At 36.8% G+C, this 23,115-nt stretch overlaps 1 protein-coding gene across 2 annotated transcripts in view; it reads right to left on the bottom strand.

The window, feature by feature from the left end:
• Positions 1-23,115, bottom strand: part of SNTG1 (syntrophin gamma 1) — a 398,393-nt gene that overhangs the window by 366,573 nt on the left and 8,705 nt on the right. The window lies entirely within an intron of this gene.

Below are 23,115 nucleotides of genomic sequence, written 5' to 3' on the forward strand. Positions count from 1 at the left end.
TTAATAATTATAAGAAAATCAATGACATATTTCATGATGACTGACAGTTAAAATAGCTTGCATACTTTGAGAATTGGTTCATTTCATGTAAATTGTTAAACCACTGTGCTTAGAGTTATATATAATAGCCCATTATTTTCTTGTTTATGCCTATAGGGTCTGTAGTGATATATCTTGTTTAATTCTTAACACTAGTAATTTGTATCTTCCCTCATTTTCTCTGACACTCTTGCTAGAAGTTTGTCAAGAAGTTTACTGATATTTTCAAAGAACCAGGCTTTTGTTTCAGTGATTTTGTTTGTTTTTATTTGTCTAATTTAGGTTCTTATCTTTACTGTGTTCTTTATTCATGCTTTCTGTTGCTTGGTTCTTCTCTTTCCTTGGGATGAGAGATTAGATGGTTTATTTGCCATATTTTTTCTAATCTATGCATCTAGATTTATTATTTTTCCAATATTACTTTAGATTTATCTCATAAATATCAATATAATGTAGTCTTCATTTTCAATCAGTTGAAGGCTTTTTATCTCTTCTGAGATATCTCATTAGACTTATGGATTATTTTGAATTGTGTTGATTAGTTTCAAGTTTTAGAGATTTTTCCACATAGCTGTCTGTTACTGATTTCTAGGGCTTCTATTACAGTCACAAACCACTCAGTGTAGGTGTTTGTTTCTTTTACAGCTCCAACAGGTTCTATTGATGTTTTAAAAGAATGTATTATCTGTCGTAAGTTCAATAAGATTCCCTTTGGGTTGGTGGATGGTATTTTAAATTCTGTAGTATTCCTTTGTTGTTTGTTTGTGTTGGGGGGTTGTTCTGTCAGTTTTTGAGAAAGCTTGTTGAAGTAAAACATAATTGTAGGTTTATTTATGTCTCTTCAGTTGTCTATTTATATATTTTTTAGTTATGTTGTTTGGTCCAAATACATTTAAGTTCACCATCTCTTTTTGATAGAGTCATCTTGTCATCATTTAATATTGTTCCTCTTGTAATTTTCTTTGCTCTGAAGTCTACTTTATCTTATATTAATACAATATCTACCACTATAATCCAAAAGTTGTACCTATGAAATTTATATTTATTAAATAAAAGCTTTCTATAAAAATACAATTCCTCTTCCTTTTCTTAAACTTTTCATTAGTGATATGTCTTTCATCATCCTTTTACTTTCAATATATTCATGTCATTATATTTCATGTAAATTTATTTTATATAACAGAAAATGCTCATTTTAAAAAGCAGTCACTATATTATCTCTATATTTTTACCCTTAATTAATTACCCTTAATTAAATACAAATTCATTATATGTAATATAATAATTGACATGTTAAGACTTGGCTTTTATTTTATTTTTGCATTCTCTTTGTTCTATTTGTTCATTATTTTTCCATTTCCTTTTTCTGTATTCTTTTGTGTTTCATGAGCATTTTTTGAGACCTATCTATAGTGTTTTAGTATACCTGCCTATAGCATTTTCAGTGATTGTGAATGCTAAGCATTATCTTATTTGTTCATAATTATCACTATCTATTGATGTAAATATCTTACCAGTTCAAAGAAACTACTGAAGCCTTACCTCTATTATGTGTCCATTTATTCTCCTTTATTTATAAAATTTCTTAAATATTTCCTCCATGTGCATTGACATCCACACTAGAAATGTTATAATTTTTACTTGAACCATCTCCTATACTTTAGAAAACTCAAAAGGAAAAGGAAAATGTATCTACTTACATTTTTTTTTTTTGACAGGCAGAGTTTAGACAGTGAGAGAGAGAGAGACAGAGAGAAAGGTCTTCCTTCCATTGGTTCACCCCCCAAATGGCTGCTACAGCCAGCGCGTTGAGCTGATCTGAAGCCAGGAGCCAGGTGCTTCTCCTGGTCTCCCATGCGGGTGCAGGGCACAAGCACTTGGGCCATCCTCCACTGCCCTCCCAGGCCACAGCAGAGAGCTGGACTGGAAGAGGAACAACCAGGACAGAATCTGGCGCCCCAAATGGGACTAGAATCTGGGGTTCTGGAGCCAAAGGTGGAAGATTAGCCTAGTGAGCCACAGCGTCGGCCATCTATTTACATTTTTATTTTACTTATTACTCTTTCTTTCTTTGTGATGTGTCAAGATTCCTTCTTTAATCATTTCCTTTTTGCTAAAAGATGTATTTTTAATCATTCTTTTAGGATAGGTCTATTGACAACAGATTTGCTTAGTTTTATTTTATCTGAGAAGGTCCTGATTTCTGAGCGATATTTTTGGTATATAGAGATTTCTAGGTTAATGTTTCTTCCTTTTTAATAATTGAAAAACATCATTCCACTTCCTCCTGGTCTTCATTAGTGCTGGTGAGAACTGCAGAATTATTTGATTTATGTTTCTTCTATTTGTTGTACCTCTTTCCTGCTGCTTTTAATGGCTGTTTTTTCTGTGTCTTTAATTCTCAGAATCTGATTAGAAAATGTTTACATGGATTCATTTGACTTTTTCCTTTTTGAGAATTTGGTGTTTGAAGCTATATATCAGTTTTTATCTTTTGCAATGTTTTGGAAGTTTCCATCCAATATCTCTTCAACTACTCTTTGAGCTCTAACCTTTCTGTTCTCTTGGGGCTCTGATGACATATTAAATCTTTCATTACAGATCCACAGACATCTGAGATTTTGTTGATTTTTTTTTCAGTCCAATTTCACTCTTTTTTCAAATGGATGATTTTTATTGTTTTGTCTCTCTTATTCTTCAAGTTGATTTTTATCTCATCTCTCCATTCAGTCTGCTGTTATTCTCATTCAGTGAGTATTTATTGCAGTTATTGTATTTTTCAGTTAAATCATTTTAATTTGTTTTTGAATGAGACTATCCATTTTCTACCCATTTGTTTTAATCGTGTTTGTAACTAAATGAAGCAATTTTATGATATTTAAAGCATTTATTTTCAAAGAGTTTATTGTCATGCTAAGCTTGGTCTTGTTGTTTGAGACAAAGTGGTTAAGTTGGTTGGCATTTCTGAGTTTCCAGTTTCTTCCACAACAAATCTGATATATATTATACCTAAAAACCCCAGAGAGCACATTGCTGCATGGTTCTTCAGATGCTGAAGTTTCCAGACAGTCTGTCTTCCTTACTCTTCCATCCCTTACAGATTTAAAAAAAATATAATCTTCATTAATTTCCGATGATTTAATAATAGGAATAGGGAAAAAAAAAAAAAAAACACTTGTTTTTCCAGAACAAGTCTAGGCATATATATATATATATATATATATATATATATATATATTTGAAAGAGCCACAGGCAAAAAGAAGGAGAGACAAAAAGAGAGAGTTCCTCCCTCTACTGGTTCACTCCCCAATTGGCCTCAATGGCTGGAGCTGGGCCAATCCGAAGCTAGGAGCCAAAACCTTCTTCTGGGTCCTCCATGCAGGTACAGGGGCCCAAGCACTTGGGCCATCTTCTACAGCTTTCACAGGCCATTATAGAGAACTGGTTAGGTAGAGGAGCAGCCAGGACATGACCAAGCAACCATATGGGATACTAGCCCTTCAGGCAGAGGCTTAACCTACTATGCCACAGTCAGCCCTGCAAATTGTATTTTTGACAGACAGCTCAGAGGGGCTTTTTAATTGATTGGACAGGGCCTAGATGAAAGAATAGAGTGAAGAGAAATTCCAGGTATTTTTGGCCTATGCAAAAAGAAGTATAACATCTACATTTGCCCTATTGGCACAGAAATACTGTGACAGGAACTAGTTTTGGAAGTATAATCCAGAATTCAGTTTTTCTAACATACTTAGCTTATGTTTTAGTTAAACATGTTTGATTTAGAAATGCCTATCAGAACTCTAGAAATATTGCAGAGACAGTTGCATTATATAAATCTAGTTCAAGGAACATTACAAGGCAAGATATAAGTTTTGGTTTAGTCACTGAATCTTTAGTTGAGTGCTGTAGACATTGCTAGTGAACTTCAAAGACTGCTACAATAGTGGGAGGTGAAATACTGAATACAAAGGATCATGGTAAAGAGACAATTCTTTCAATGAGGTCTGTTCCGAGTGTGGGCAGGGTGTAGATAAATGGAGTGGCAGCTTGGGAACAATTTGGCATCAAGAAAGGATTTTTGTTTGTTTTGTTTTTGAGTGAGAGGATAGTATAGTTGCTTGCACACCGTTCAAAGTGATCTAGTATGAAGGAAAGTCTGATGATGCAATGCATACGATGGAATATTGTTGGAACAATGCTCTTGAAGAAGCAAGACAGGATGAAATACACTGCATAACTGGATGTTCTGACTTCAGATAGGAGAAAAGAGATAATCTAAGCAAATCCCAAAGAAGAAGATATAGGCACAGATACAAGTAGGTAGATACAGACGGGGATTGGAGTGATGTTCTCATTTGTTCTTTTCAGTGGAGTAGGCAGTAATGTTATCACCAAGGAGTGAGGATGCAGTAGAAATCACTGGGACTTGGGGAGAGAACATGGTATGAGAATAACTCCTGAGGAAGCTCAAAGCTGAATAGAGTAAGGAAAGTATTATGATTTCATAGACCAAGGAAGACCAGAAAAGTTAAGATAGACACTCTAAGCACACAGAGGTCTAGGAGACAAGCTTAGAGAGTCCCTACTCCTAGAGAAGAGAAGAAAGGCACAAAAAATCACATATTATAACTAGGAACACCATCTTAAAGTTAAGACACAGATAATAAGCCTGGATAAAGTACAGTATTCAAGATCCCACAAATATTTTTATCAGCCTGAAACTTGTCAAGATTCTGTCCTGTAAATCACTATGGCCCAGACTAAGTCTACAGAGTAGAGTGATATTGCACATGATTTGAACGTAATGGGAAAATGCTACAAGTGTCCCTTCCCAGGCAGACTTGTAACTCATCTGTAGACTTAATCTCAATAACTTTACTGATGCCACCTAGAGATAAGGATGTTATTTCACAGTGTTCTAAATTGAAGTTACATGCGGGAACCTCAAAAAGATTGAAGACAATGACATTAAAAGAAGTAATTTTTGCTGCAAAATTTTTTGAAATACATACTCATTCTTTTCATAGTGTCTGTTGTCCATGAACAGTTTGGTGATCACTCATACATGTTATTTAAGTAAATTTTGTGTAACTTAAAACTGTGCTGTACAATTTCCCAGTGGGTTTAAATCCACCTGGAATTCTGTTTCTCCTCTATAACATTCCACAAGTACGAATAAAAATAAACACTCACATGTATGTTCAAAGTTGTATGTTACCTTTTTGTGACTTTAGTGCAGTCCGTTGGATTTGGCAGAACAGGTAGTTCTTCTCTTCCCATACAAGGGAGCACTGAATCTCACTGTCATTTAGAACACTGAGTCATCAGGAGACATGCACAGTCACTCAGGTGCCAAGCTAGGGGACTGAGCAAAAGAAGGGTTTCCTTGATGACTGTGCTCCTAAAGGGGGTAACGAAATCCACATAACTTTTACGTGGAGTTTCAGCAGCAGCTTTCACTCTAATTATGGACAAACTTTAAAGATACCAATCGCATGTATTTCAAGTTCTTCATTTTGAGAATGAAGGCAGATACTGAAGGAAACCATCATGCGTTTACATAGCCATTCTCAGCACTGAGGATTGTGGAGCTGCAGAACTTTAAGAAGCAAAGGGTTCCCCTGTCCTTTCCCTCTTTCTGCCCGCAGGCAGGTCCCAAATCCTCCTTTACTGGAGACTACTGTTATCAGCTCAGAACCAGGCACCAGAAGAGTTTACACACAAACCTAGCTGCACATACTCTTTTCATGTATTTCCGTCCACAGCTTCCCACCTGGGCACACCTGTAATGTTACTGATCTTTGTCTAACACGTATAAAAATATCATACTTTGGTCATTTGGACGTCACTCTCTTGTGAAGATTCCTGTGTACATGGAAATTTAATAAAGCTTTTTTGCTTTTTCCTTGTAAATCAGCTCTTCTGTTGACTTTTTGAGCCATATACCCAGGAACAACAAAATGCCATTATGCAAATCTGTGCAGTCTTAAACAAAATGTTCTAAATGCAGATTAAACTTTCAAAATAACCTTTCAAAGTGTTCTGTAAATTGCGTAAAGAATTAAGCATGAACAAATGCAAACGGCGGCTACACCTCAAATTCCAGTAATCTCCAAGCCCTTATATTGGGAATAATGTTGAAAGCTATAAAGTAAGCTAAATAAATCACCACCATGGTTGATTCTAATAGCACAATTCATGATTTTAACTAATAATGCCTCAGACTTTCATTAGTCTTCTTTGTTTTCCTACAATGTTACGATATCATCTGTGACACCAGCCATTTAGTGTAGGAGTTAAGATATCACTTGGGATTTCCACATCCCATATAAGAGTGCCTGGTTCAAGTCTGGCTCCACTCCCAATTCAAGCTTCCTGCTAATGCACATCCTGGAAGACAGCAATTATGGCTGAAGTAGTTGGGTCCCTGTCATCCGTGTAGAAGATACTGACTTCAGCCTGGCCCATTAGCAGATATCACAGCTAGCAGATAGGAGCTCTCTATCCCTTTCTCCCAGTCTCTGGTTTTCAAATAAATAAGATAATTTAAAAAAAATTAAAGATATTGGTTATGTGGATCCAAGCCCACTACATATTAGTTACAGGAAAGTAATAGAGTTGAAAAACGTATTGAGAACCTATTGTTTGAGACTATATGCATGGCTATCACAGATGAAAAGCTGAGAAATACACACGTAAGTAATTGAACATTACAGTTCTTTTATGTTAAAGTTGAAATATTAAGGAACAAATAATAAAAAAAAAAACTAATGTCCTACATGGCTTCTGTTAGAGCACACAATACAACCAGCATTTTACTTTCTTGTAGTAGTCACACCTTATCATTTTTAGCATTACAAGTCTTTTCAGAGCTGAGATACCTTAAAAACAATGTGCTGAATTTTTTTTAGGGTATTTTATTTAGTAAATATAAATTTCCAAAGTACAGTTTATGGATTACTATGACTCCCCCCCCCCATAACTTCCCTCCCACTCGCATCCCTCCCATCTCCCGCTCCCTCTCCCATTTCATTCACATCAAGATTCATTTTCAATTATCTTTATATACAGAAAGATTGATTTAGTATATATTAAGTAAATATTTCATCAGTTTGCACCCACACAGAAACACAAGTGTAAAATCCTGTTTCAGTACTAGTTATAGCATTACTTCACATTGGACAACACATTAAGGACAGATCCCACATGAGACGTAAGTACACAGTGACTCCTGTTGTTGACTTAACAATTTGACACTCTTGTTTATGGCGTTACTCAATTGTGGAGTGAAACATCACATGGAAGACTTCTCTCTCTCTCTCTGCCTCTCCTCTCTCTGTGTAACTCTGACTTTCAAATAAATAAATTTTTAAAAAAATCAATTTCTCTAACTATGTTATCAAAGTAACTGATAATGTTGTTTCGTGGGTGGAAATTACAAATGCACTGTTAACAACATGAGCACTTTTGTCTAGAAATTTCACTCCTTGATCTATTATGTTACCTTATATAGAAAAATATTTATGTAAATTATGTTGTCCTTGAGGGGCTGGCACCATGGCACACTAGGTTAATCCTCCGCCTGCACTGCCGGCATCCCATATGGGCGCCAGTTCTAGTTCCAGCTGCTCCTTTTCCAATCCAGCTCTCTGCTATGACCTAGGAAAGGAGCAGAAGATGGCTCATGTTCTTGGGCCCCTGCACCCAGATGGGAGACCTGGAAGAAGCTCCTGGCTCCTGGCTTTAGATCTGTGCAGCTCCGGCTGTTGTGGCCACTTGGGGAATGAACCAACGGATGGAAGACCTCTCTCTCTGTCTCTCTCTCTCACTGTTTGTAACTCCACCTCTCAAATAAATAAATAAAAATCTTAAAAAAATATGTTGTCCTTATTTTCACAACATTATCTATTTCATTTCACTTTTGTAGTGCTTGCTGTCTAGTCATTTCTAGAACATTGAGACAGTTAGCCTATCAATCTATATTTGATCTTGTTAAAGTATACACTGTTAATTATAATTATTTTTTACAGAAACAATATAATTTTCACAAGTCCATAATCTTTAAGATATGCCTAGTATTATTTATATTACTACCATATTAAAAACTCATTGCTTTTAAAAATTATTCACTCATGAAAGATTTCTTTTGAGTGCAAAGTTTTGTTTACTAACTTCATGCAGATGTACTGCTTAGCAGCTCAAGCTGCTCATAGGGATAATGTTTCAAAGTTTTATGCAAAGTGAATTAGAAATGGGTAGGAACTGCAGTTGGGTAGAAGGGTAACTTTTTAATTTCTATAGCACAGTAGGGTAACTAAGGCTGACAACAATCAAATATTTCAAAATAGCTAGCACAGAGGATTTTGAATGTTCCCATTTCAAAGAAATGATAATTCTGGGAGGCGATAAATGTAGCATGGTCATCACACCAGTGCACATCAACTACCCTGATCTGACCTTTTCACACTGTACACATGCATTGACATATCACACTGCCTCCCGTGAATATGTCCAATTATTGCATGTCTATCAGAAATTTACATCTTTAAAAAAGTGAATTAGACAAAGGAAGAAATATCCAGATCAGCAGTCTATTCATTAACTTAGTAAACATTTATGGCCACAAATAAGTCTGTGAAACTAAGACAAACACACATGAATAGTTAAAATGCAGAGCATAGAGAACCAACATCATGGTTTACCTCAAGCAGTCACCAAGGCAATGCAGTCTCCTTGAAGTTGTCCTAGGAGTTATGTAAATGAAATGTTCTCTATTTTTCACTCATGGGAACAAGGATTCAGAGAAGGCAATTCACGCACATAGGGTGACTGAGCTAGCCATAGATGAGGCTGAGATTAGAAGGTAGGTCTATCTCATTTCAGAGCTGGACATTTTTCCTCCAAAAATAAACAAAACGAATCTCAGAAAAACAAGGAGCACACACACAAAACTACCTTTAGGTCTGATCTCTGTTTTGAGTCAGATATGCTGAAATCCCTTTCCAAGACAACACACAGTAAGAAGATGAAAAGAATAAACAAACAAAAATAATGTCAAATATTTAACCAGGGTGAAAAGAAAAGAAAAGAAAAAATAAAGCAGTCTCTTGTTAGGAATGATGATAAAGTGTAAAACTCCACAGGTAAGAAATCACTGTCGGGGAACTTGGAAGGCTTCCATAGCCTTGGCAACTCATGACGACAGCCTAGGGTGGTTACTGGCGCCATAAACTAGAGTGTCAATTTGTTGGGTCAACAACAGGAGCCACTGTGCGCTTGCTCCTGATTAGGGATCTCTGTCCTTAATGTGCTGTACATTTTGATTTAATGCTATAACTAGTACTCAAACAGTATGCTTCACTTTGTGTTTCTATGTGGGTGCAAACTGTTGAAGTATTTATACTAAATTGATCTTCTGTATATAAATAGAATTGAAAATGAATCTTGATGTGAATGGAAAGGGAGAGGGAGCGGGAGAGGGGAGGGTTGCGGGTGGGAGGGAAATTATGGGAAGGGGAAGCCATTGTAATCCATAAGCTGTATACTGGAAATTTATATTCATTAAATAAAAGTTAAAAAAAAAAAAGAAATCACTGTAAAGTTAGTGGGCCTTGAAGTGAAGAGGAAGTTAGGCCTTGAGCAGAGATAAGGGAGGACAAGCCACATGAAGAGGGCAGACGCCCTAATCTCTATTTACTGTGACCCCTCTTCCAGTTCCCTGTAGGTATTGGCATATCTGGGCACTCATCCAAATCTCTGTTCCCCATAGGTGTTGACATGTCTGGGTGGGTGTCTCATTTCAGTCTTCTGTAAAAGCCCTGCTTAAGGTCCCATAATTGTGATCTCAAGTACCCCACAGGTGGTCCTGGTTCCTGCAGGTTGCAACTAAACCTGCCAGTGTTGTAACTGCTAATACATGATGCTGATGAGGCTTATAAATATTGTAAGGAACCTGGATCAGATGCCCAGTCCTAGAAATTGATTCTACTGTACCTGTCAGTGTTAATAAACTGCTTCTGCTGATCCTTCACCCAGCCTCCGGTGCCTGTTTGAACTAAGGGAATTTAGCTTTCTGTAACAAGAGCATCCACCAAGGGTCCATCTGAGGGCATCCAGCAGGGATGACTGAAGGTCTTAGGCAGCAGAAGTAGCAGTGTTGAGGTCACCAGCACATAGTATTCTTTTAGTGTGGAATATGAAAAATCATTCCCACAACCCAAAAGTCGTATTGAAGAAAACTTGCCCACTTTAATCATTGCTCTGGATGAAAGAAGTATAAATGAACTCCCTGGAGAATTTGTAAACATAAATTGACACATAGGTGAGTTTGACATGACACTGACTTCTTCTGTGTGGCCTTGAATTCCCAATAGAGATTTTAACTTAAAGAATATCTAGGTTGCTCTCATCCGTAGGCACCTGCAAATGCAAATTTTGTCTTTGCAACACATTACAGACTCTAAGGAATTCCCATGGAGAGAGCCAAGGAACATGAGCAGGCAGCGTGAAATCACAGGAGGAAATAGAGCAGAAGGAGTGAATCAGCAGAACAATCAAGAGAAACAAATGACAGATTCACAGCAGACCCTGACATTCTAGACCTGTATAAATAGAATTGCGTGATATGATCAATAGATAGGGAGAGATATGAATAGCATAGTAGGGATATAAAATAATTGAATGAAATATGGGATAAAACAGAATTTCTAAAAGTAAAAAACATAATAATTAGAATTGGAGGATTCAACAGATAGTTGGCATAACAGACTCAACCTAAGCAAAGTTACTGAGCAGAGAAGGGGACTGGAAGAGTTGCTTTTTTTACTCCACAGAGTGACAAACATATGAAGAAGGTAAGAGAATGCAGAATCAGGAGAGCCCATCTAACCTTCACCTAATAAATGTTGCTGAAGCGAACAACAGGGAGAATGACCGAGAATCAAAAGGTTTTAAATGTTACTGGTGATGATACTTCAGAGTTGAAGAAATCCATAAAACCTCATATTCAGGTCCCATCACTTCCAAGCAAAGAAAATGAGATCTTCAGATAGATGCATCAGAGCGAAATTGCAGATGGTCACAGCTGTAAGGGTGGAATGGGCACAAATTCTTCAATTGTCAGAGTTCTCAGAAAGAAAACAGATTGTCTACAAAGAAAAAAATAGTTGGACAAAGAGCAGATTTTCCCATATTCACAACCTCAACATGAGAGGTGGAGCATCAAAATATAATAAAACAAAGCACACTGAAAACCTTGTCTCTCTCTGCACCTAAATGTACTTATATATATGCACATATATGTACCCATGATTATATATGTCTATATGATACACATGTATCATAACAGCAGATTTATATTGTTTACAGGCATTAAACATAAAGACAAAGGGGTTATAAACACAAAATGCAAATAAGCTTTCTCTGTGGGAAAAGGGGCAATGGTCAGGGATTCTCTCCTGGCCCTGGAAATATTAGCAACAACGGACATCTTACGCTGGTGAGTGACCTATGCTTTACCAAACTCTTGTTGTTTAAATTCAAATTCAGGGGCCGGCTCCGTGGCTCACTAGGCTAATCCTCCGCTTGCAGCGCCAGCACCCTGGGTTCTAGTCCCAGTTGGGGCGCTGATTCTGTCCTGGTTGCTCCTCTTCCAGTCCAGCTCTCTGCTGTAGTGCAGGAGTGCAGTGGAGGATGGCCCAAGTGCTTGGGCCCTGCACTCACATGGGAGACCAGGAGGAAGCACCTTGCTCCTGGCTTTGGATCAGTGCAGTGCGCCGGCCATAGTGGCCATTTGGGGGGTGAACCAACAGAAGGAAGATCTTCCTCTCTGTCTAACTCTGCCTGTCAAAAATAAAAAAAATAAATAAATTAAATTCAAATTCAGTTGTGCAAATATATCTTTTTGTAACCATGGTAATTCTGTAAAAATACAAACAGTAATACTATAACTGTATGCAAATAAAAACAAGCATTGTTGTCATTAAAATTTATTTTTATTTGAAAGACAGAGTTATATAGAGAGATATTCCTTGCATTGTTTCATTCCCCAGATGGTGGCAAGGGCTGTGCATGATGAAGTCAGGAGCCAGGAACTTCTTCCAGGTCTCCCACATGGGTGTTGGAACCCAGAGACTTGGGCTTCGCTGCTTTACCTGGTATATTAGCAGGGAGCTGGATTGGAAGTAGAGCAACAAGGAATTGAACCAGTGACCATTTGGGATGCTGGCAGAGCAGGCGGTAGCTTAACTGGCTACTCCCTAGTGTCCGTCCAAGCATTATTGTCTTAATAAGCCACTTTCAGTCTCCATCTTAATTCCATGGCTAAATTTTTACTGCTGTGTGATGAAGGAAAAGTAAAGAAAATGGTCTCAGTTTGTTTGGTAAAGTTCTATGTTCCGGGGCCCAGTGTTGTGGCACAGAAGATTAGGCTGCAAGCTGATGTTCTGGCATCCCATTTGGGCTCTGGATTGTGTCCTGGCTGCTCCACTTCTGATCCAGTTCCCTGCCTATATTCTTGGGAAAACAATAGAAGATGGTCCAAGTCCCTGGGCCCCTATACCCACGTGGAAACTTGGAGGATGCCTATGCCTGGCATAGACCTGGCCATTGTGGCCATTGTGGAGTGGACTGGAGGAAGGAAATTCCCTCCCACCCACCCCCCATATTTCTCTGTAGCTCTGCCTTTCAAATAGATAGGTAAATATTGAGAAAAAAGTTTGTCATTAATTTTATGTCAATTTTTTATAAAAGTATTGTTTAGTTATTTTGTTTATTTATTTGAAAGGCCAAGAGAGAAAGAGTGATGAGGAGGTATCTTTTATCCACTGGTTCACTCCTAAATGCCTGCAGCAGCTGGGGCTAGGTCAGCCCAAAGCCAGGAGCCTGGAACTCCATTTAGTCTACCACGTAGATAGCAGGGATCCAAGCACGTGAGTCATTGTTCACTGCTTCCCAGGTTGCATTAGCGGGAAACTTGATCAGAAGTGGAGGAGCCAGATTCACCTCAGTACTTAATCTAATTCACAAGTTGAATTATCACACAGTGAAAATATATAGAACAACAAAATCTTCTTCAGGTTTTCTCTTTCTGAACTTCCTCCTATCACTGCTTTCTTTTCACTAGCAGGTGCCAACCCTTACTCGCCTTTCATGTACAGCACAAACGATTTTGATATGGTTTTAGCTTTTCCCAGACCCTTGAAGCAGTCATAAATGGAATGCGCTGGAGTCAGATTATGATAGTGTGAACACAGTGGCTTCTCTTTGTTTCACCTTTTGGAATCCATTGGACTTCTCTCTTTCAGACCTAAAATCTTTCCATGGAAGAACTCATTCCTTTGAATACTATTCAGTGGTTGGCTCTGTGTAAATGCAGAGACTACCGGGGTGATTAATACACAGCCCCTGCTCTCCAGGGTCTTGTGGCCTTTTGGAAGAGGGAAACATGTCAGTAGAGAAGAAAAATAAATGCAATCACAAGCATGGAGAGAAAAATATGAACAGGTTTAGGGGGACTCTCATTTTCCCCAAGACTATGGAGCTGATGCTGGCTTTGTTCATTTGTTTTGAGTTCAATATCCATAGATCATTCTCTAGGACCCATCCTAATGCAGTTCTTTGGGGGCAATTCTAGCTAAATGTGTCTCAAATCAACTTTTTTTCTCCTTCTTCTTTGCACTCCACTCTTTGCCTTCAGAGACCTCTGTTTGTTGATGTCAGCCCATCCACCAGTTCAAGGTTACCTCCTTCTCCACTGTGTCCCACAAGCAATTAATTTGTCTTAGGACACACTATTCCTGATTACTACATGATTTTTCATAGTTGGTAGCTTTTGCACACAGCTGCCCATCTGCTTAAACAGTCTGCAATGCACATATATCTTGAAAAATTATGTGTAAAATTTCAAACAAGTCACCTTCATTACCTCCTATGGGAAGCAGCACTGATGTTGAGTTCTCCAACCTATGTTATCACCAAGAGTGTAGACATGCACACTGTAACATGTTTCTATTATATACAACACACATATACATTACCAGGTGCTGGTGTTTCCACATGGTTTTACATACATCAACTCGTTTAATAGTTAAATGATCTCTATTAGATATATATTATTATCTCCATTTGTCTGATTTATACTTAAAGAAATGAAGTAAATCTCATTATTCTCCTCAGGTACATATAATGAAACTATCATCTCACTAGTAAGTGGAATAACCTGACCTACATTTAATATAATTTCAACACCAATGCTTTGTCTATTTACATGGATACATATTCACATAGCATGTGGGATCATGGAAGATATGATATAGCTGATAATACACATAAAAGGTTTTAAATAATTTAAAATAATATAATTTTAATGAAATATTTTATATTAATTTATGTATTTTACTTGAAAGAGCAAGAGAGAGATCTTTCATCTACTGATTCATTTTCCAAATACCCACAGTAGCTGCCAGGACTGGAACAGGCTGAAGCCAGGAGTAGAAACTCCTTCTGGGTCTCTTATTTGGGTGAGCGGGATCTGAGCAACTAAACCATCGTCTGCTAAGTCTCAGGATGCATTAGTAGGGAATTGTATTGGAAGTCGGGTAGCCTGGACTCAAGCTGACACTCCAGTATAGGATGTGGGCACCCCATACAGTGACTTAACTAGTTGTACAACCCACGTTTATATCCTTTAGGCATTAATATCTATGCCTATAATGAAAGATACAAGATAATTTACTTCCATATGCTTTTTGTCTTTAAAGCAGATTTGTATAAATCAAATGTACTTATTATAATGGATCCATTTCTTTGGAATACAATCTGGATATCCATTAGTTGGTAAATAGATAAAGCAAACATGAAATATATATACACGATGGAATATTATTCAGCCATAAAAAGAGGAACTTCTGCCATTTATACCAGCATAGATGAACATGGAGGACATTATGCCAAGGGGAGTAAATCCGACACCAGAAGAGAAATGCCACTTAATCTCACTCTCCTGGATAATATAAGGGATGAGAGAGTAGGAGTGTGGTTTCCAGGAAGTGGGAAGTGGAGGAAGTGGGACCATGCTAACCAAAAGGTATACATTTTCAGTTATAAAAAAATTTCACCCTGGGTCTAACGTACAGTAGGGGGGGAGATGGATTTTCTAATTAATTGGATTGTGAAAATCATTATATATATATATATATATATATATATATATATATATATTAGTCATATACATCTTGAATGTAGTCATTTGGCCCCTAAAGACATGTCAATCAGGATGGACCACATATGCTATGGTTGTTCCTGAAGATTACCTCAGACAGTGTAAATTTCTATAAGTATGCTCACTATGGTCACGCTACAACAAAACTGTCTCATGATGCATTTCTCAGAAGGCATATATTGTTTAGTAATGCTTGACTATATATACATATATATAATATGTATATAATGTTGTCAACTAAATATTTTTTAGAATATAGAATAAGCAAAGAATACAACTTCACTGAAAAACCTAAAAATAATAATCACTGGCACAAGCGAACTTGTTTTTAAAGTTTGAAAAATATATATGATTTGTATGTTGTGCATGTGTGTGTTTGAACAGACTCCGATTTATTTGCTGATATATTTCTATGAATGACTCTCTGTGATGTGGCAACATAAAACAAAAGCACAACTGGCCACACTCATGCAGGAGTTTGCAGGAACTCCAAGACAAATAATATCAGCACCATGCTCCTTTAATGTTATGTGAGGGAAGTTAAGTTTCACTGGTGGGATTGCTACTTGCACGGTTTCTATCCCAAGGGAAACTTGAGGAAGTAGCTGTGTTGATTATATAGTCTATTAATGCCTGTCAGTACTCTGCTGAGGGAATGGTGGTACTGATGCCCTATTTGGTAGTTCTGCAGTGTTTAAAATTAATCTCCAAGATTTTCTTATCTTTTACTAGCAACATTTACGAAACTGGTGTCTCTGTGCTGAAAAATCTACCCATCTTATATGGATTTAGAAGGCCCATTGGCTTCTAAAAATATTTCTGTCAATATTTAAAACTAGCGTAAGCTAAATTTAATCTTCTTTCAGAGCATGTTGAAGGGACAATGTCACTAGGACAGTCATGGATATCTCTGACTTTGGCAAATCATTCAGAGGGATGACAGGGACTGGATGTTTCATTTCTGAGCCCCAAAGCAGGATGATCACTTCCTTTTATGTTAACTGATGCTGTAGTTTTTCTATCTGACAAGTGCTATGTATCATTCTGATCAGTAGTCATTCTACTGTCTGTTCCTAAAGATCTTGAATAGTTGCTATCTATATTTTGTTACTATTTCTCCATTATCCTAGATGAGAACCGTTTTATTTGATATGAATTCAATGCTAAAACTTCAATCATACAATCTCTGAAAAAAATTATGCAATATTCATGACAAATAGCTGATAGTAGGAATTGGGACAAAATCTTCAGCCATTTTGTTGGCATAAATCACAGTAAATGCATTGGATATATTGGTTGTTCCTCACTAGTTGACTGTGGAAAGTGGAAATGCTTATAGACCTTTCTAAATGATGAGTGTTTATAGGATTAGCTGCATTTAGCTGCATTAACTAGAATAAAAGTGTCAGATTTATTAAACATGCCAAAATATTTTTCCTTTGCCACACCTCCCCATACCTTTCAGACTACCTGAGTTTTTTTTTGTTGTTGTTGTTGTTTGTTTTTGTAAACCTTCAAATCCTACAGGCATAAAGTGCTGAGAAGGTATAAATTCCCCTGATTGAGGTCATTGTTGAGTCACCGTCATTATGAACTCACATTGATGGCGTGCTGGAAGCTCAACTCTACATTCATTTGCTACTACAGTCCATCAGATTTGCTAATCCTTTAACTGCTTGCTGCACAATGTTGCTTCCTAACTCTAGACTCATGTTCATGAAATAAACCTCTTCCAGGAGTCCCTTCATTGTCAGCATTGATACCCTACCTCTTCACAGATGTCCCACATTGCGCACTTACCATGAAGGTTCCATTCTGGATGCATGCATCTGAAAAAGCTCTACCATGACTTCAGAACAAGGGGCTAAGATGATTGCATAGCAATGATGCCTGGGTGGTAGCTAGTCTACTAACTTGATGTTCAGACCCGTGCTTGCCTTGTGTTCTCAAATTGCTCATTGTTGTACCTGTGCCTCACTTCACTGTTTTTTTCCCCTCCTTGGTCAGTAGGTTGATGCCAGGTCCTGTACCCCCTCTACCATCTATGTTTCTAGTGTACATACACAATCAGGTCCAGTACTAGCTTTCCAGCCCTGGACTTCTCCCATTGTCACCGCTGAATCTCAGTGCCCAGGTGCTTTCTCTCAGCCTGAGCTGGGCAGACTATGAGAATCAGGTGTTGACAATCCCAGTAGCAGCCTTTGGCTAATGGGAAGGTTCTGGGAATATAAATAGCAACTTCATCTCTTTTGTGGAGTATAGGAAACCTGCGCTATTGCATACTTTCCTAGAAGATTCAGCAGATTGGAGCTTCATTTCTCCTCCTTCAACCTAGTGAGTAAATCTCTTGAGAAGAATTCCTGTCATTGGTCTCATTGGACTACTTCCCGATTCTCCAGTCAGGGCTTCACAGCATTACTCCCAGATAACATGTTCACAGACTTGTCTGAAGGCTTTAAGCTAATATCCATCCTGCCTTAGAACACCTTAGCTTTTTACTAACTTACGCAGAATGTTTGTCAACACTCTTTTTATTATAAATACTTAGATGGTCTTTCTGCTTTCAAAAGCTGCATTTGTTTGTCCTGATATCCTGCCCTCTCAAACACATCCTATAAATAACAAGTGAAGCTATCACTGTAGGGAAAGCACACTGGCAATGCTTCCTGTTAATACAAGGACTGTGCATCATGAAGGCCAAGTTCAAAGAGGGTCGGTTTTTCCAAGCAGAGTGGTCTGAGATCCTCCATTAGTGTGATAAGTTTTAAAAATCAGACAAGCAGAGTTCTCCCAGAGAAAATCTGACTGTCCAAGAGTGTAGTATACTACATTCCTTCTTGTAGGTTGGCTTCCCATAGGTGCAGACTGGGATGATAGTATTTTTGTATTAGAATGGCCCCAGGAGGTAAAGGAAAGCAAGAAGCTGAGCAGAGAAAAAAATTAAAACAAAAATACAGGACAATCTCAGATAAAGTATTTGACATTACTGGCTCAGATAAAGTATTTGACAAATTTCTGCACCCAATACTGAAAAAATTCAATACTTAAATATCTAGGAAGAGAAGGAAACTACCTCATCATAGTAAAAATAATATATGAAAAAACCTATAGCAAGATTCATATTCAAAAGTGAATGACTGGCCGGAGCCATGGCTCACTTGGCTAATCCTCCGCCTGCGGCGCCAGCACCCAGGGTTCTAGTGCCAGTTGGGGTGCCAGATTCTGTCCCGGTTGCTCCTCTTCCAGTCCAGCTTTCTGCTGTGGCCCGAGAGGGCAGTGGAGGATGGCCCAAGTCCTTGGGCCCTGCACCCTCATGGGAGACCAGGAGGAAGAACTGGCTCCTAGCTTCAGATCGGCGCAGTGCCGGCCGTAACAGCCATTTGAGGGGGTGAACCAACGGAAGGAAGACCTTTCTGTCTCTCTCTCTCTCACTGTCTAACTCTGCCTGAAAAAAAAAAAAAAAAGTGAATGACTGAAAACTTCTGAGATTAAGAGAAAGACAAGTATGTCCACTCTTGCCATTTCTATTCAACATAGGACTGAAATTCCTAGCCCACATAATTACTAAGAAAATGAAATACAATGCATCCAAATAAGAAAAGAATGACTAAAATTATTTCTGCTCACAGAAGAAATGATCATATATATTTGAAATACTAAAAAACAAAGCAATATAAGAGGAAACAGAATCAGCATTCAAAAAATTGTTATGATCATATACACTAAAAATGACCAATTCAAAAATGTAAAAAAATTAATTCTCTGATAATGTCATCTAAGAAAATATTATTAAAATTAACATAGTTAAGAATATGAAAGGCCTGTACCCTAAAAAATAATATAATGGAAAAATTTTAATACACATACATTAATGAAAATATTTGCCTAATTCATGAGTTGTGAAGCTTAATATAGATAAAATAACCATGCTACCATAGTGACCCAAACATTAAATGCAATCCATTTCAAATCCCCAATAATATTTTTTACAGAAATAGAAAAAAAGTTCTGAAATTCATGTGGAAACTCCAGGAACCCCAGCAAGCCATAATAACCCTGAAAATGTACAAAGCTGAAAGCCACATACTTCCTGTTTTAAATTTTGCTATATAGTTACAGTAAACAAAAAGCATGTTACTGGCTTAGCAAAAAATATATAGACCAGTGATCTATAACAAAGGGTTAAGAACTATACTCTTGCACATACATTAAATAGTTTTTTGGCAAGGATGCCCAGAAAAAATGGTATCAGGACACTGGACACACAGCTGTAAAGACTAAAGTTATGAATCAATGGCAAAGGAAGACCTTTCTCTCTCTATCTCTCTCTCTCTCACTGTCCACTCTGCCTGTCCAAAAAAAAAAAAAAAAAAAAAAAGACTAGAGTTACATCCCTACCTAACACCGTAAAAAGAAATTAACTAAAAATGCATTGAAAAATCTACAAGTGCGCACTAAAGCTATTAATGCTTAGAATAAAATAGGGGAAATGAGTCTTGATATTGGATTTTTCAATGGTTTATTAGACATGACACAAAGGTACAGCCAACAAAAGAAAAAATAGACAATTTCATCAGAAGTAAAAACTTCTGTGTATAAAGGACACTATCAACAGAGTAATAAGGCAAACTACAGGTTGGGAGAAGATATTTTGAAGTCACAAAGCTGATAAGAGATTTCTATCCAAGTTTATAAAGAACTCCACATCAAAAAAATAAAGAACCCAATTCAGACAGGGGCAAAAAATGAATATACCTTTTTTCCATAGAGTATATACAAATGTTAAATAAGCATATTAAGCAATGCTCAACATTACAAATCTATTGGGAGATGAAAATTCAACTTTGTATCAATTTTAATAGATATTATCAAAGACACATAAGGCAATGGGTTTGGTAGGGATGTGGAAGAATTTGAATGCTTGAGTATTGCCAGTTGAAATATAAGACGTTACAGCCACTATGACAGAAGTAAGGTGGTTCTTCAAACGTTAAACAAGACTTTCTTTAGCAATTCTACTTTTGTGTGTGTATGAAAAATAATTGAATGTAGGGACTCAAATGTTTTTATATTCATGCTAATGGTAATGTTTTTTCAAAGAGAACAAATGTGGTGATAACCCAGAAGTCCACTGTTGGATGAGTGAATAATATGTAATATAAATATCAAGGAATATTACTCAGCCTTCAAAAGTCATGAAATTTGGATATATGCTTCAACATGGCAAATTCTTGGAGCTATTACACTACGTGAAATAAGCCAGACACTGAAGTTAAACATTATGTGATTCCACTTACAGGAGTTACCTACTATAGTCAATACAAACAGACAGAAAGTAGACCAGTAGTTTCTAGGAGCTAAGGGAAGAGGAGAAAGTGTAATTATCATTTATTGGATACAGAGTGTCAGTATGGGACTATAAAAATTCACAAAGTGGAAATGATGATACTTATACAACAATGCAAATGCACTTGGTACTGCTGAACTGTGCATTTACAATTGACTTATGATAAATTTATTTTTATAATATATTTTACTACAAGTCAAAAAAAAGTCTCACTGGGTAATATAACTGTGGGTCTATTTTGGAACTATCCATCTGTAATGTTCTCTTGATTCATATGTTCATATTTGTGACAACATCACACTGTTTATTATTGTAATTGTATAGGATTTTTCTGAAGTTAGGAAGTATGAACATTTGAACTTTATTCTCCTTATTAAATATTGTTTTGATTATTGCAAGTTCTTTTTACTTTCCTATATATTTTAATATATATATATATATGTATATATATATATACACAAAAAACTATACTGTTTTTTTACTAGTTTGCAATATTTTAAGAAATGCAACAACTCATCATTATTTATTATAGAATTCATGATCTTGTTATTTTTCCTCCATTTGTTTATTTCTTTTTAATTTTTCTAATAATAATTTTGTAGTTTTTGTGGTAGATGCCTTTTATATCTTTTGTTAAATTTATTTCTACAGTATTTTCTGTGTTTTGAATTTCATGTTTATTTCATTTCCCTTACTTGTTGCTAGTTACAGAAATACAATTAACTTTGGATATTATTCTTATCTCCAGAAACCTGGTTGAATTCTTAAGATTTTCTATTTATAATATCATAACATCTATAAACAATCTTGCCTCTTCCATTATAATTGTGGATACTTATGACTGCTATAACAGAACAGCAAGGGATAAGCGTGTGATCTAACAATTAAACCTCCAACTGGGATGCCCACATCCTGAATCAGAATGTCTGGGTCCAAAATCTCACTGTGTTCCCAATTCCAGCTTCTTGCTAACACTCCCCTTGAGAGGCTGCAGGTGATGTTTAAGTAGTAAGGTCCCTGACAGTCATGTAAGAGACACGGATTGAGTTCTCAGATTCCTGCTTTGGCAGGACCAGCCCTGGCTGCTTGGAGAGTGACATAACAGATGCGAGCTCTCTGTCTGACCCTCTGTCTCTCTGATCCTCTGTCTCCCTCTCTCTGTCTCTCTCTTAAATAAATTAATAAACTTTTTTTGAAAGAACAATATCTACCAGAAGTGAATCAAGTGATGATCTTTGACTTCTCATTCTCAAATAAATGTTCAATGATGGCTGTAATGTTAGTGAGGAGCGCTCATATTTGTTATCAGATAAACATTATTCATATTTTGAGGAAAATATTTTTCATGAGTTGGTGCTAAACTTTGTCAGATGCTTTTAAAATGTGTTGCTACTGAGGGTGCATCTTCTTACCTCTGTCTGCATCCTTCCAAAGGTTCTGAGCTTTATGTGTATACACAACTATCCTTGAAAGTAAGATCAAGTCTATGAGGGCAACTCATAAAGTTCATGGAAAACAGAATTAAATATGTTCATTTTTGATGTAAATACATGCATCATTTTATCATAACAAGCATATTCATGAGTATTTTGAGGATCTCTTTGATACATGAAATTCAAAAAATTTTCCATCAAAATAAAATTAGATTTTAATTCTATTTTCCATGAACTTTTCAAAACAGCCTGTGTATGTATTAGATATTTTGTCAGCAAAATTTAAAATCAATAGCATTATTTTGGCATTGCAATGCTGTATTTTTTCAATTATAATTTGTTGATCAAGGATATGTAGTAATTGAATGTGCATAATATATGTATATTACACAGTTGTGAATCATACTGAAAAAAAAGAAAGAAAGAAATCGACTGCTGCACCACTATTCTGTTATTAACCAAAGGGAAGAAAGGGCAACTGCATGGGAACAGTTTAATCAGCCTTGACATCCAGGCTCATGATTCAAGATGATTTAAATGATCTGTGACAAACGAATAGTTAACAGGCTGCAAAATGTCCATTATCTTTAGTTAGAAAAGGCCTATTGATTTAGGACCTTGTGCAACTCCCATGGGGTGTTAGCCAGAAGTGATGTGAAAATTCCAGGTCAGCACTATATACTACCAAGAAAACCCTCCCAGGTAAGTCTGTTAATAAGGCACAAATTGGATTGCCATGCTAAAGAGCTACAGCTGTCTGGGGAAGCCAGGAAGAAGACTGTAATTTCCTTCTAAGATTACATATGGCAACATTGTTGATGATATCTTTTGAGATACTGCAGAATGAATGATAAAGTCAAGAAATTATCATGTTATTTGATAAAATTCCTTTGTTGAATTATATCAAATCTCACCTACAGATGTCTTGTACAGCTGCACTCAGGTGCTAGGATGCACACCAAGCAGATTTGTGTGATAATGTATGACTCTTTTTGAGGCTGAACTTTCAGGAGCATAAATTCTCAGTGGGTTAGAGAGCACTGGAGAGGAGAACATGCTACGATTCAGGCATGAT

The sequence above is a fragment of the Lepus europaeus genome, chromosome 4 (assembly GCF_033115175.1).
Source record: "Lepus europaeus isolate LE1 chromosome 4, mLepTim1.pri, whole genome shotgun sequence".
Taxonomy (NCBI): Eukaryota; Metazoa; Chordata; class Mammalia; order Lagomorpha; family Leporidae; genus Lepus; species Lepus europaeus.